Consider the following 14,656-nt stretch of genomic DNA (forward strand, 5'->3'; position numbering starts at 1 on the left):
AAATGTACCACATTTTCTTTATCTATTCTTCGGTTGAAGGACATCTAGGTTGTTTCTAGATTCTGGCTATTATGAATAATGCTGCTATGAAATTGTTGAGCAAATGTCCTTGTGGTGTGGTTAAGCATCTTTTGAGTATATTCCCAGGAGTGATATTGCTGGGTTTTAAGGTAGGTTGATTCCCAATTTTCTGAGATACTGCCATACTGATTTTCAGAGTGGATGTACAAGAATGCATTCCCACCAACAGTGAAGGAGTATTCCTCTTTCTCCACATCCTCTCCAACATAAGTTATCATCTGTGTTTTTGATCTTAGCCATTCTGACAGGCTTAAGATGCTATCTGAGAGTTGTTTTTATTTGCATTTCCTTGATGGCTAAGGATGTTGAACATTTCCTTAAATGTCTTTCAGCCATTTGAGATTCTTCTGTTGAGAATTCTGTTTAGCTCTGTAGCTCATTTTTCAATTGGATTATTTGATATTTTGCTGTCTAGTTTCTTAAGTTTTTTATATATTTTGGAGATCAGTCCTCTATCAGATGTGGGGTTAGTAAAGATCTTTTCCCATTCTGTAGGCTGCCTTTTTGTCTTATTGACAGTTTCTTTCACCTTACAGAAGCTTCTTAGTTCTAGGGACTCCCATTTATTAATTATTGCTATCGGTGTCTGCTGTGGATATCGCTCTGTACAAATAAAGTTCTGATTGGCCAGTGGCCAGGCAGGAAGTATAGGCGGGACAAGAGAGAAGAGAATTCTGGGAAGTAGAAGGTTGGAGAGAGACACCGCCAGCCGCTGCCATGAGAAGCAACATGTAAAGACACTGGTAAGCCACAAGCCATGTGGCAAAGTATAGACTAACAGAAATGGGTTAATTTAAGATAGAAAAAGTAGATAACAAGAAGCCTGCCACAGCCATACAGTTTGTAAACAATGTAAGTTTCTGTGTGCTTTCTTGGTTGGGTCTGAGAGACTGTGGGACTGGTGGGTGAGCGAGATTTGTCCTGACTGGGCCAGGCAGGAAAACTCTAACAAGTGTCTGTGCTACTGGTGTTATATTTAGGAAGTGGTCTCCTGGTACAATGCATTCAAGTCTACTTCCCACTTTCTCTTCTATTAGGTTCAGTGTTACTAGATTTACATTGAGGTCTTTCATCCATTTGGATTTAAGTTTTGTGCATGGTGATAGATATGGATCTATTTGCAGTCTTCTACATGTAGATATTCAGTTATGCCAGCACCATTTGTCAAAGATGCTTTCTTTTTATCATTATATAATTTTGGCTTATTTGTAAAAAATCAGATGTTTGTAGGTGTGTGGATTAATATCAGGGTCTTTGATTTGATTCCATTGATCAATGTGTCTGTTTTTATGCTAATACCAAGCTGTTTTTATTATTATAGCTCTGTAGAAGAGCTTGAAGTCAGGGATGGTGATGCCTCTGGAAGTTCCTTTATTGTATAGGATTTTTTGACTATTCTGGGTTTTTTGTTTTTGTTTTTTTCATATGAAGTTGAATATTGTTCTTTCAATGTTCGTGAAGAATTGCATTGGGATTTTTGATGGGGACTGCACTGAATCTGTAGATTGTTTTTGGTAAGATTGCTGTATTTACTATGTTGAGCCTACCTATCCAAGAACATGGGAAGTCTTTCCATTTTCTGATATGTTCTTCAATTTCTTTTTTTCTTTTTCTTTCTTTCTTTCTTTTTTTTTTTTTTTGTGGAGCTGAGGATCGAACCCAGGGCCTTGTGTTTGCTAGGCAAGCGCTCTATCACTGAGCTAAATCCCCAATCCCCAATTTCTTTTTTCAAAGACAAAGTTTTTTTGGGTTTTTTTTTTTTTAAGATTTATTTATTTATTATGTATACAGCATGTATGACTACAGGACAGAAGAGGGCACCAGATCTCATTATAGATGGTTGTGAGCCGCCATGTGGTTGCTGGGAATTGAAGAGCAGTCAGTGCTCTTAACCTCTGAGCCATCTCTCCAGCCCCAAAGACTTAAAGTTTTTGTCATACAGGTCTTTCACTTGTTTGGTTAGAGTTACCCCCAAGATATTTTATGTTTATTTGTGGCTATTGTAAAGGATGTTGTTTCTGTAATTTATTTCTCAGCCCATTTATCATTTGTATATAGGAGGGTTACTGATTTTTTTGAGTTAATCTTGTATCTTGACACATCACTGAAGGTGTTTATCAACTGTAGGAGTTCCTTGGTAGGATTTTTGGGGTCATTTATGTATAGTATCATATCATCTGCAAATAAAGAAAGTTTTGACTTCTTCCTTTCCAATTTGTATCTCCTTGATCTCCTTTTGTTGTCTTATTGCTCTAGATAGAACTTCAAGTACTATATTGAATAGGTATGGGGAAAGTGGACAGCCTTGTCTTGTTCCTGATTTTATTGGAATTGCTTTGAGTTTGTCGCCATTTAGTTTGATGTTGGCTGTTGGCTTGCTGTAGATTGCCTTTATTTTGTTTAGGTATGTTCCTTGTATCCCTGATCTCTCCAAGACCTTTATCATGAAGGGGTGTTAGATTTTGTCAAAAACTTTTTAAGCATCTAATGAAATGATCATGTGTTTTTTCCCCCTTCCGTTTGTTTATATAGTGAATTACATTGACAGATTTTCATATGTTGAACCATCCCTGCATCTCTGGGAGGAAGCCTGCTTGATCATGATGATTTTTTTTTTTTTTATGTGTTCTTGAATTTAGTTTACTAGTATTTTGTTAAATTGGCCTGTAATTCTCTTTCCTAGTTGCATCTTTATGTGGTTTGGGTAACTGTAGTCACATAAAAAGAGTTTGGCAATGTCCCTTCTGTTTCTATTATTCTGAACAATTTCAGGAGTATTGGTATTATCTCTTCTTTGAAAATCTGTTAGAATTCTGTGATAAAACCATTCGACCCTGGGCTCTTTTTGGTTGGGAGACTTTTGATGACTGCTTCTATTTTCTTAGGGGTTATAGGTTTATTTAAATGGTTTATTTAAATGGTTTATCTGATCTTGATTTAATTTTGGTATGTGGTACCTATCCAAAAAAATTGTCCATTTCTTTTATATTTTCTAATTTTGTGGAGTTCAGGGTTTCAAAGTATGACCTAATGATTCTCTGGATTCCTCAGTGTCTGTTATTATGTTCCCCTTTTCATTTCTGATTTTGTTAATTTGGATATTCTCTCTCTGCTTTTTGGTTAGTGTAGATAAGGGTTTGTCTGTTTTGATTCTCAAAGAACCAACTCTTTGTTTCATTGATTTTTTTGTATTGTTCTCGTTGTTGCTATTTTATTGATTTCAGCCCTCAGTTTGATTATTTCCTGTCATTTACTCCTCCTGAGTGAGTTTGCTTTTTTGTTCTAGAACTTTTAGGTGTACTGTTAAGTCGCTAGTGTGAGATTTCTCCAACTTCTTTATGTATGCATTTAGAGCTATGAACTTCCCTCCTATTATTGCTTTCATAGTGTCCCAGAAGTTTGGGTATGTTGTGCATTCATTTTCATTAAATTCTAGGAAGTCTTTAATTTCTTTCTTTATTTCTTCTTTGACCCAGGGGTGATGTAGTTGAGCTTTGTTCAATTTCCATGAGTTTGTAGGCTTTTTTCATTTTGTGTTGTTGTTGAATTCTAACTTTAAGCCATGGTGGTTCAATAAGACACAGGAGGTTATTCCAATTTTTTTTTGTATCTGTTCTCTCAGGGGAAGGACAGCAGCGACTGGTAAGCTAAAGGCTAGTGCTCTGATCTCTTGGGCTTTTAACTCTGTATTGTGTTTCTTATTTTATAAGACCATTTAGAATTTTGTCTATATTGTTGAGATTTGTTTTTGTACTGAGTATGTGGTCAATTTTGGAGAAGTTTCCTCGAGGTGCTGAAAAAGAATGTATATTCTTTTGTGTTTGGGTGAAATGTTCTATAGATGTCTATTAGGTCCATTTGAGTGATAACATCTGTTAGTTTCCTTATTTCTCTGTTAAGTTTCTGTCTGGCAGACCTGTCCAGTAATGAAAGAGGGTGTTAAAGTCTCCCACTATTAGTGTATGGTGTTTGATGTGTGAGTTGAGCTTTGGTAATGTTTCTTTTACAAATGTAGGTGACCTTGTATTTGGGGTATAAATGTTCAGAATTGAGACTCATCTTGATGGATTTTTCCTGTGATGAATAGAAAATGCCTTTCTTCATCTCTTTTGATTGATTTTAGTTTGAAGTCTGTTTTGTTAGATGTAGATGTATCCTGCTTGTTAAATAAGAAACACAGAGCCAGTTGCAGAGTTAAAAACCACGAGGTCAGAGCCAAAGCAGAAAACCTTACCCTTCACTGCTTCTGCGGTTCCTCCTCTCCGCAAGAGACCTACTTCTGTGCGTCCTGTCTATTTAAAGACTTTCTGTTCTCCTCCCTCATTGGTTGTAACCCAGCCACATGACCTCCTCGTCACTGCCTGTTTGTACAGACCTCCAGGTCTTCTATGGTTGGTATTGAGATTAAAGGCGTGTGTCTGCCATGCTGGCTGTGTCCTTGAACACACAGAGATCCGCCTAGCTCTGCCTCCCAAGTGCTGGGATTAAGGGCGTGCCCCACTACTGCTCGGCTTCTGCTCTGGCTTGCTCTGACCTCAAGGCAACTTTATTGACATACAAATAAAATCACATTTCAATACAAATAAAATATCACTATAGTTAGATATTAGGATAGCCACACCAGCTTGTTTCTTAGCTCCATTTGATTGGAAAGTTTTTTCCCAACCCCTTTACTCTGAGGTAAGGTCTGTCTTTGAGGTTGAGGTGTGTTTCTTGTATGTAGTAGAAGGATGGGTCCTGCTTTCATATCCATTCTGTTAGCCTGTGTCTTTTTGTAGGTGAATTGAGTCCATTGATATTAAGGAATATTAATAATCAGTGATTGTTAATTCCTGTCATTTTTGGGTGGTAGTGTGTGTGTGTGTGTGTGTGTGTGTGTGTGTGTGTGTGTTTCCTTTATTTGGGATTTGCTGGTGTAAGATTATCTATGGCCTGTGTTTTGTTGGTTGCAGCTAACTTGCTTGGGTTGGAGTTTTTTTTTTTTTTCTAGTACATTCTGTAGAGCTGGACTTGTGGATATGTAATGTTTAAATCTAGTTTTGTCATGGAATACCTTGTTTTCTCCATCTACGGTGATTGAAAGCTTTGTTGGGTATAGTAGTCTGGGCTGTCATCCATGGTCTCTTACTATCTGCAGCACATCTGTCCAGGACCTTCTGACTTTCAGAGTTTTCATTGAGAAGTTGGGTGTAATTCTGATAGGTGTGCCTTTATATGTTACTTGACCTTTTTCCTTTGCTGCTCTTAATATTCTTTCTTTATTCTATATGTTTAGTGTTTTGACTATTATGTGGTGAGTGACTTTTATTTGTGGTTCAGTCTATTTGGTGTTCTGTCAGTTTCTTGTGCCTTCATAGGCATGTCTTTCTTTAGGTTGGGAAAGTTTTCTTTTATAATTTCGTTGAATATATTTTCTGTGCCATTAAGATGGAATTCTTCTTCTTCTTCTATCCTTATTATTCTTAGGTTTGGTCTTTTCATGATTTCCCAGATGTTTTGTGTTAATTTTCAGGATTTAAAATTGTCTTTGACTGATGAATGTATTTCCTCTATCATATCTTCAACACCTGATTCTCTCTTCCATTTCTTGTATTATGTTGGTTATGCTTGACTCTGTAGTTTCTGTTCATTTACTCAGATTTTCCTTTTCCTGAATTCCCTCAGTTTGTGTTTCTTTATTGCCTCTATTTCAATTTTCAAGTCTTGAACTGTTACCTTCACCTATTTGATTTTTTTTCCTTGGGTTTCTTGACTTTCTTTAAGAGATTTCTTGATTCCCTCCAATTTTTTGTTTGTTTTTCCTCCATTTCTTTAAGGGAATTTTTCATTTCCTCTCTTAGGGATGCTATTATCTTCATAAAGTTGTTTTTAAGGTCATTTTCTTCTGGGTCATCTGCTTTGGGATGTTCAGGTCTTGCTGTTGTAGGATCACTAGATTCTGGTGGTACTGTGCTGCTCTTCATGTTGTTTAATGTGTTCTTACACTACCATCTACCCATTTCTTCCTTTAATCCCAACAGGTGGGGCTTCTTCCAGTTGGTACAGGTGGGGCCTCTGACTCCTGTGGTTGTTCTTCTTCCCAATAGGTCCAGGAAGGAGCGTATGGCTCCAGTGGTGGCTGGTGTTGTTCCCATTTGGTGCATGGTGGGCATATGGCTCTGGTGATCACTGGTGCTAATGGGGCTGGTTGGCTTGGAGGGGGCGGTGCCTTTACTGATTTTTAACAATGATAGACGTCAGATGTAAATAGAATGATATCAGATCCAGAAGTTAGACACATATTAATTGAATCTTTGGCTTTTGAAAATGGTAATTCAATCATCTTATGTGAGGTAACCCAGACTCAGAAGGACAAACATGGTATGTACTTACTCAAAAGTGGATACTAGATATAAAGCAAAGGACAACCAGATTGCAACCCACAGATGCAGAAAGGCTACCTAGCAGAGAGGACCCTAGCATGACTGTGGCTTATAATAAGTTTTGGTTTTGCCCAATCACTGGGCATGCTTTAGTGAAACATTTCACTATTAGGATAAGAATTTGTACTGTATCAAGCTGATGAAAGGATATGTTGGCTGTACTTTCAGGAGAGGAGGCTAAAATCTTTTTAGATTATGGATTAACCTGTAGAAAAATGTCTGCCATAAATCAAACAGTGAAGGGGAAGATGAATAGGAATCTCACTTACACAACTTAAGTAAAACATAGCTCTCTGAACAGATGAAGATAGGTTTCTTCTGTATCCCAGAATCCAATCAATATATGTATAATCCAGCTATCATTTGGCTTAAAAGGGTTTATTGGTTTGGGGATTTAGCTCAGTGGTAGAGTACTCGCCTAGCAAGTGCAAGGCCCTCAGCTCAAAAAAAAAAAAAAAAAAAAAAAAAAAAGGTTTATTGGGAATGTTATCATTTTTACTATTTTCTACAGAGAAAATATTTTCCAGGTTCAAATTACTCTGGAATTTGGAATTATAACCTGTTTTCATGTTAAAAAAAAATTTAGCCAGGCATTGGTGGCACACACCTTTAATCCCAGCACTCGGGAGGCAGAGGAAGGCGGATCTTTGTGTATTTGAGGCCAGCCTGGTCTACAAAGCAAGTTCCAGGAAAGGCGCAAAGCTACGTAGAGAAACCCTGTCTTGAAAAACCAAAAACCAAAACCAAAACCAAAACCAAAAACAACAACAACAAAAAAACCATTTAAGTGGAACATGCTGAAGGACCACTGAACTTGATGTTGTATTTATATATCTATATCTGTATAAAATAATGATTATAAATGTTTGTTTAAAAAGGTGAAGTGCAAATGTGAATTTAACAAGAAGTAGATTTTCAACACTGTACACAAACTTCTTTGTTACAAATAAATATTTATGCTTCTAATAAAAAAAGAAAATGCTAATTCAAAATATAAAAGGGTGATCAGGTCTTTAAAAGCAAGATCAGCACCGATAGATGAATGGATTAGAAACACAGCTGATATTGGACCTCATGCTTATGATGATACTTGGATAAAAGAAGTGATTCCCAAAAATTTTAAGAAAGATCAAAAGGTTAAATGTTTTAATTGTGGTAAACCAGCTCATCTGAAAAGGGATTGTAGGCAAGGTATTCCTAGGAACAATGTTTCTTCTAGAGATAATCCAAACAGAAGGTCCCAGTCTTCTGAAATATGCAGAAGGTATGGCAAAGGTCAACACCGGACTAATGAATGCAGGTCAATATGGGACAGGCAAGGTAACCCTTTGCCATCAGGAAATGCCTCGGGGGGGGGGGGGGGGCTCTCACAGGCCCCTGCAACAAATTTGGTTCAATCTTTCCCTGTCGGGACTGGGGAAACTTCTCCACAGAGCAATAAAAGACTTAATGCCAGCCGGGCGATGGTGGCGCACGCCTGTAATCCCAGCACTCAGGAGGCAGAGGCAGGTGGATCTCTGTGAGTTCCAGGACAGCCTCCAAAGCTACAGAGAAACCCTGTCTCAAAAAACCACATACATACACACACACAAAAGACTTAATGCCTGTTGTGAAAAACCATACTGCTCTGGATGACAGAACAGCTTTAAAAGATAAAACAAAAATTTCAGGAGAAACCATAAAGCGAATATTTTGGCAAAGTTCTATAAATGATCAAAGACCAAAGTGAAAAACACAAATAAATGGCATTGAAATTGAGGGTTTGGTAGACACAGAGACAGATGTAACAATAATTACACCAAAATCTTGACATCCAAATTGGTCTCTTCTGGAGGTAAATGCTCAGCTTCTAGGGGTTTGAAGTTTATCTCAGGTAAAACAAAGTGCAAAATGAGTCAAGTGTATAGGGAGAGAGAGGAAAAGTAAGCCATGTGTGGCTAATACAGCAATGAATTTATGGGGATGTGATTTGTTACAGCAATGGAATACCGAAATTATCATTCCTCCAAATCACAGAAACAAACCATAAACTAATGCATGTTTATGAGAAAAATATTAAAAGGTATTATAACTGACCATTCAGGTTGCACATACGCAGGGCACAGTAGGTATTGATCTTTCACAGGTACCAATAACCCTACCTTTAAAGTGGCTAACTGACAAACCCGTGTGGGTGGAATAATGGCCTTTGACATCAGAAAAATGATAGGCATTAGAACAGCTGGCACAGGAGCAGCTAGATGGTTGACATATTGAAGAATCAATCAGTCCTTGGAATTCTATTGTATTTGTTATTAAGAAATCTGGAAAATGGAGAATGTTAACAGATATAAGAACTATTAAAAAGGTGATTCAGCAAATGGGCTCTTTAAGCCTCGAATTCCTTTGCCTTCCTTATTACCTAAAGGATGGTCTATTGTAGTGATTGATTTAAAAGACTGGGTTTTTTTTTGTGTTGTTGTTTTTTGTTTTTTAACTCTATCTCTATAAGAATAGGATAGAGAAAAATTTCCTTCACAGTGCACACTTACAATAATTCTCAAACTGTTATAAGATATCAGTGAAAAATTCTTCCATACAGCCTTACCTTGTACAACAGACATTAGAATAATTTGTAATCACTGGGCAGTGGTGGCGCACGCCTTTAATCCCAGCACTGGGGAAGCAGAGCCAGGCGGATCTCTGTGAGTTCGAGGCCAGCGTGGTCTACAGAGTGAGATCCAGGACAGGCTCAAAATTGCACAGAGAGACCCTGTCTCAAAAAAACCAAAAAGAAAAAAGAAATAGTTTTCCTCAATCTACAATTTACCATTATGTAGATGGTGTCTTACTAGCTGATTCAGATACAGATTCCTTAGAGAAAATGTTTGAAGAAGTAGAGAAAATTTTGCCTTGTTGGGGATTACAAATTGCTCCTGAGGTTTGGAGGATGAGGACAGCTAGTGAGGCGGGAAGTAATAAGGTAGGTCTTAAAGAGGGCCTTGGCCCTTTTGTATGACGGAATGGACGAGTAGGACGTCACTGCTCACTTCTCTGATCATTCAGGTTCTTACCCCAATATCTGTCTACCTAGTTTTTATTGATAAAGAATAAGTAGAGGGTTGGGATTTAGCTCAGTGGTAGAGCACTTGCCTAGCAAGCGCAAGCCCTGGGTTCGATCCTCAGCTCAAAAACAGAAGAGTAAGTAGATAGGGGCTGGAGAGACAGTGCAACAATTAAGAGCACTGGCTGCTCTTTCTTTTTTTTTTTTTTTTTTTTTTTGCCAGAGCTGAGGATCGAACCCAGGGCCTTGCGCTTGCTAGGCAAGTGCTCTACCACTGAGCTAAATCCCCAACCCCATTAGCTGTTCTTTTAGAGGTCCTGAGTTCAATTCCCAGCAACCACATGGTGGCTCACAACCATCTGGTGCCATCTTCTGGCCTGAGGGATACATGCAAACAGAATACCATATACATAATTAAATAAATAAATCTTTAAAAAAAAAATAATTAGATAAACACATCATCCTGTGGCTGCAGGCTGGTCAGTCTAGCTGAATTAGCTCCAAAGGGACCCTGTCTCAAAAAAACAAAAAACAAAACAAAACAAAACAAAACAAAACTAAGGTGCAGAGCAATTGAGGAACACACCCAATGTTAACCTCTGGTTTCCATGTACACAACCCACATGTGCACATACACATGCACAGATATGTATAGGAAGAAATGAGATGTAGTTCTGAATTATGCATAATACAAGCCCATTCATTTGTATTTACTTTCCTTTACAAAGTCATGTTTATTATTTCCTCTGTTCCTGCTGCCATGGATTTAATTAAGAGATCCCTGTGCTGCAGAGTGAGTTCCAGGGCAGCCAGGGCTATGCAGAGAAACCCTGTCTTGGAGAGAGAGAGAGACAGAGAGAGAGAGAGAGAGAGAGAGAGAGAGAGAGAGAGAGAGAGAGAGAATTTAGCAGCCTGGCATGGTGGCACACACCTTTTATCCCAGCACTCAGGAGGTAGAGGCAGGCAGATTTCGAGGGCAACCTGGTCTATAGAGCGAGTTCCAAGACAGTCAGGGCTATGTAGTAAAACCCTGTCTCTAAAACCTGAGAGAAGAGGGGAGCGGTGAGGGGAAGAGAAGGAGAGGGAAAAGGAGAGAGAGAGAGAGGGTCCCAGCAGTTAGAAGCCACCTGACTCAGCTGTTAGGCTTCTATCTGTCTCCAGCTCAAGGTTCATTGTGAAAACAGTTTTAGTATTCAGACATGCCCCTTGGGGACCTGGCCAACAAACGGGCAATACCTTGGCCCGCCCAGGGTCCTGACAATGCCATCTTATGTAAAGTCCTCTTTAAGAGAAAACCTCTCTCCCCTTCCTCTCTCATGCCACAAGGTAATGTCCACCTCCTCTTTTCCTTTCTTCCTTTTTCTCTTTGCCTTCTTCTCTCAGCTCCCACCCACTTTCTCTCTTCCCTTCTTCCTTCCCTCCAATAAAACTTTCCATATGAGCGCTGCTATCACAAGGTGTGGGTGACCTTCCACTGTGCCACTTGGCCCCAACCTACCAAGGCCGCCTTGTGCCATTTTTAAAATATAAGTCATTGAACATCTATGTGCCAGTAATTTGAATGGGGTACTTTGTAGGATGCACAAAGGTGATAGTGCTCACAGATCAACATGAGATGTTATTCATATATATATGTACATATGAGCTGTTCCTTCAAAGAAAGGAATGCATAACCCATTATTGACCCAGAAGTCTAGGAGTGGACATGATTAATAGCCTGGTGACCCTTGTAGTATCTGTGTGTCCACACTGGATCTTCCCCTAGTCCTTGGTCATAAACTTGTTTTTCCTCAGAACCTATTCTCTTCCTCCTCCTCCTCTTCCTCCTCCTCCTTCTCTTCCTCCTCCTTCTTTCTTCTTCTCCTTGGTTTTTTGAGTCAGGGTTTCTCTGTGAAGCCTTGGCTGACCTGGAGATCTCTGTAGACCAGGCTGGCCTCAAACTCATAGAGATCTGTAGATAGAAGTTTCTCAGTCCCGTCCAGTCCCGCCCAGGTAGCAACCCTTTTTATAATAATCACTCAGAGGCTTAATATTTTAATTACAAACGGTTTAGTCTCTGGCTCAGGCTTCTTGCTAGCTAGGTCTTTCATCTTAAATTAACCCATTTCTATTAATCTATGTTTGGCCGCATGGCCGTGGTGTTACCAGTCTTCTGACCTGTTGCTCTTTGGGTGGCAGGTTGGCATCTGCTCCAACTCCACCTTTCTTGTCCCCGTATCTTTGCTTGGATTTCTGCCTGGCTATAACCTGTCTTGCCATAGGCCAGAGCAGGTTCTTTATTAACCAGTGGTAGCAACACATATTCACAGCATACAGAAAGACAGAAGAGATCTGCCTGCCTCTGCCTGCCTCTGCCTCCCATGTGCTGGGATTAAAGGTGTGCACCACCACCTGGCTCAACTGGACACTTTTGATCTTTTTGTTTTTATTTGTTTAGTTAGTTTTTTGAGACAGGGTTTCTCTGTGTAACTCTGGTTGTTCCTGAACTCACTCTGTAGACCAGGCTGGTCTAGAATCTATTCTTTTTGTTTGTTTGTTTGTTTGATTTTTTTTTGTTTTTGTTTTTTGAGACAGGGTTTCTCTGTGTAGCTTTGCACCTTTCCTGGAGCTTGCTTTATAGACCAGGCTGGCCTCAAACTCAGAGATCCACCTGACTCTGCCTCCCGAGTGCTGGGATTAAAGGCATGTGCCACCACCGCCTGGCTAGAATCTATTCTTTTTTTTTTAAATTAATTAATTAATTAATTTACTTACTTACTTATTTATTATGTATACAGCATGTATGACTGCAGACCAGAAGAGGGCACCAGATCTCATTACAAGTGGTTGTGAGCCACCGTGTAGTTGCTGGGAATTGAACTCAAGACCTCTGGAAGAGCAATCAGTGCTCTTAACCTTTGAGCCATCTCTCCAACCCTAGAATCTATTCTTTGCAGAAGGTGTAACATGCCCTTTACAATGAGTTTCAATGTAGTCACATCCTATATTTATTTAGCTTACTTCATTTCTCAAGGAGATTTAGTGTGTTTTAGTGTACATATGAGACTGAGTTCATTATTATCAAACAAAACAAAACAAAACAAAACAAAACCTTTCACCAAATGTGTTATGTTGCAGGATATTGCACACTGTGAACCCCAAGATTGCAATAATTAAATAAAATCAACCTTGGGTCAAGAGGCAAAGCCAGAAACTGGTTGACAGGAAGTAGCCATAGAGAGTAAGAGGGAGTCAGGAAAATGGGTAGAGAAATGCACAAGAAGTAGTAGGGAGGGTCTTTGAGATTGGAAGGCCTTTTTGATTTGGGACAGCAGAAGAGGCGCTCTTTTTGGGGGGATGTTGGCTAAGAAGGAAGGTCAGCTGGTTGCTCCTTGGCCTCTCTGAACTAGCAGGTTTTCACCCCAGCATTTGACTCCTGAGTCTTTACTGATGAAATTGTAAGATTGAGATGTAGATGTAACCAGCTTGTTAAATAAGAAACATAGGAACCAATTGCAGAGTTAAAAACCACGAGGTCAGAGCAAGAGCGGAAAATCTTACCCTTCACTGCTTCTGCTGTCCTTCCTCTCCGCAAGAGAGCTACTTCTGTGTGTCCTGTCTATTTATAGACTTTCTGTTCTATTTTCTCATTGGTTGTAAACCCAGCCACATGACCTCCTCGTCACTGCCTGTTTGTACAGACCTCCAGGTCTTCTATGGTTGGTATTGAGATTAAAGGTGTGTCTGCCATGCTGCCTGTGTCCTTGAACACACAGAAATCTACCTAGCTCTGCCTCCCAAGTGCTGGGATTAAAGGCGTGCGCCACTACCGCCCAGCTTCTGCTCTGGCTTGCTCTGACCTCAAGGCAACTTTATTAACATACAAATAAAATCACATTTCAATACAAATAAAATATCACTATATTGAGATTTAGTTTAAAAACAACATTTGGCCCTCCAATGTGTGGATGACCACATAGATAGAGAGAGGTCATTCCAGCTGGCACCACTGCTTTCGCCAGTGCCTACACCAATGCTGCTACTGCCCACAAAATGAGAAGACAACAGATCCAGTTAGACATCTGGAAAGTCTTTAAGGAAAGAGTTAAGTATTATTAAAAAAACAATCTTTCCCACATTAAGGATGGGAAATATCACAATGCAGGGCATTAGGATCCTGTATAGTGCTACTTTGGATGGCTTGAAAATGGAAGCAGTAAATGAAGAGGAAAATGACTTAGCTGGGATTGATATAGTGCTGATTGTAATTACTATCAGGCTGGTAATTCATATTGCATCCTTTATAGCCAGTGATTTTTTTGTGTCAAATTTAAAAAGTGGTTTGATAATTTTGCCAAATATGAAAAGTGGATTAATAAGATACAAACCTTAGAATGACTTATACATGAGAATAAGAAAAATACTTAGACACAGAGGAATTTAGACAAGAATGTACTGCACCACTGCATGATAAAATGAAGAGGGGTGGCCCAAGATTATTAGAAAACCAACCATAATTTATCTAGTTACTATACAAAAGTGAAAAGCAGACAATAGGCACCCCCAAGGTTATGCAGAAGTTAAATGTAACCCCAGGGAAATATTAAATTAGAGAAGATTTAAAGAAGCAGTCATTTTATATGGTGTGCATTCACCCTATGTGGAACAGATATTAAATTCATGGGCAATTCAGAATCTATCCTCCATGACTGAAAAGATTTAGCTACAGCAATATTGGAAGCTGGTCCTCAGTTACAATGGAGAACATGGTATAAAGAGGAAGTGAGGGCCATAGAAGAACAAAATAGGGCTAGAAGATTGATATTTCCCAAGATCAGCTTCTAGGTGAAGGTCAATATACTGAGTTGCAAACACAGTTAATTTGATAGTCACACATGGCCGTATGTCATTTAGTAGCTTTGAATACTTGGGACAAAGCTGAAGAATCAGGAAAGAAGTCTGAGTCATTTACTAAAATTATACAAGATTCAAAAGAAGTCTTCACTGATTTTTTAGAAAGATTGACTTCAGCTGTAAATAGAATAGTATCAGATCCAGAAGTATAAAATCTTTGGTTTTTACAAATGCTAATTCAGAATGCAAAAGGGTGACTGGGCTGCTAAATGCAAGA

The sequence above is a fragment of the Onychomys torridus genome, chromosome 8, assembly GCF_903995425.1.
Source record: "Onychomys torridus chromosome 8, mOncTor1.1, whole genome shotgun sequence".
Classification (NCBI taxonomy): domain Eukaryota; kingdom Metazoa; phylum Chordata; class Mammalia; order Rodentia; family Cricetidae; genus Onychomys; species Onychomys torridus.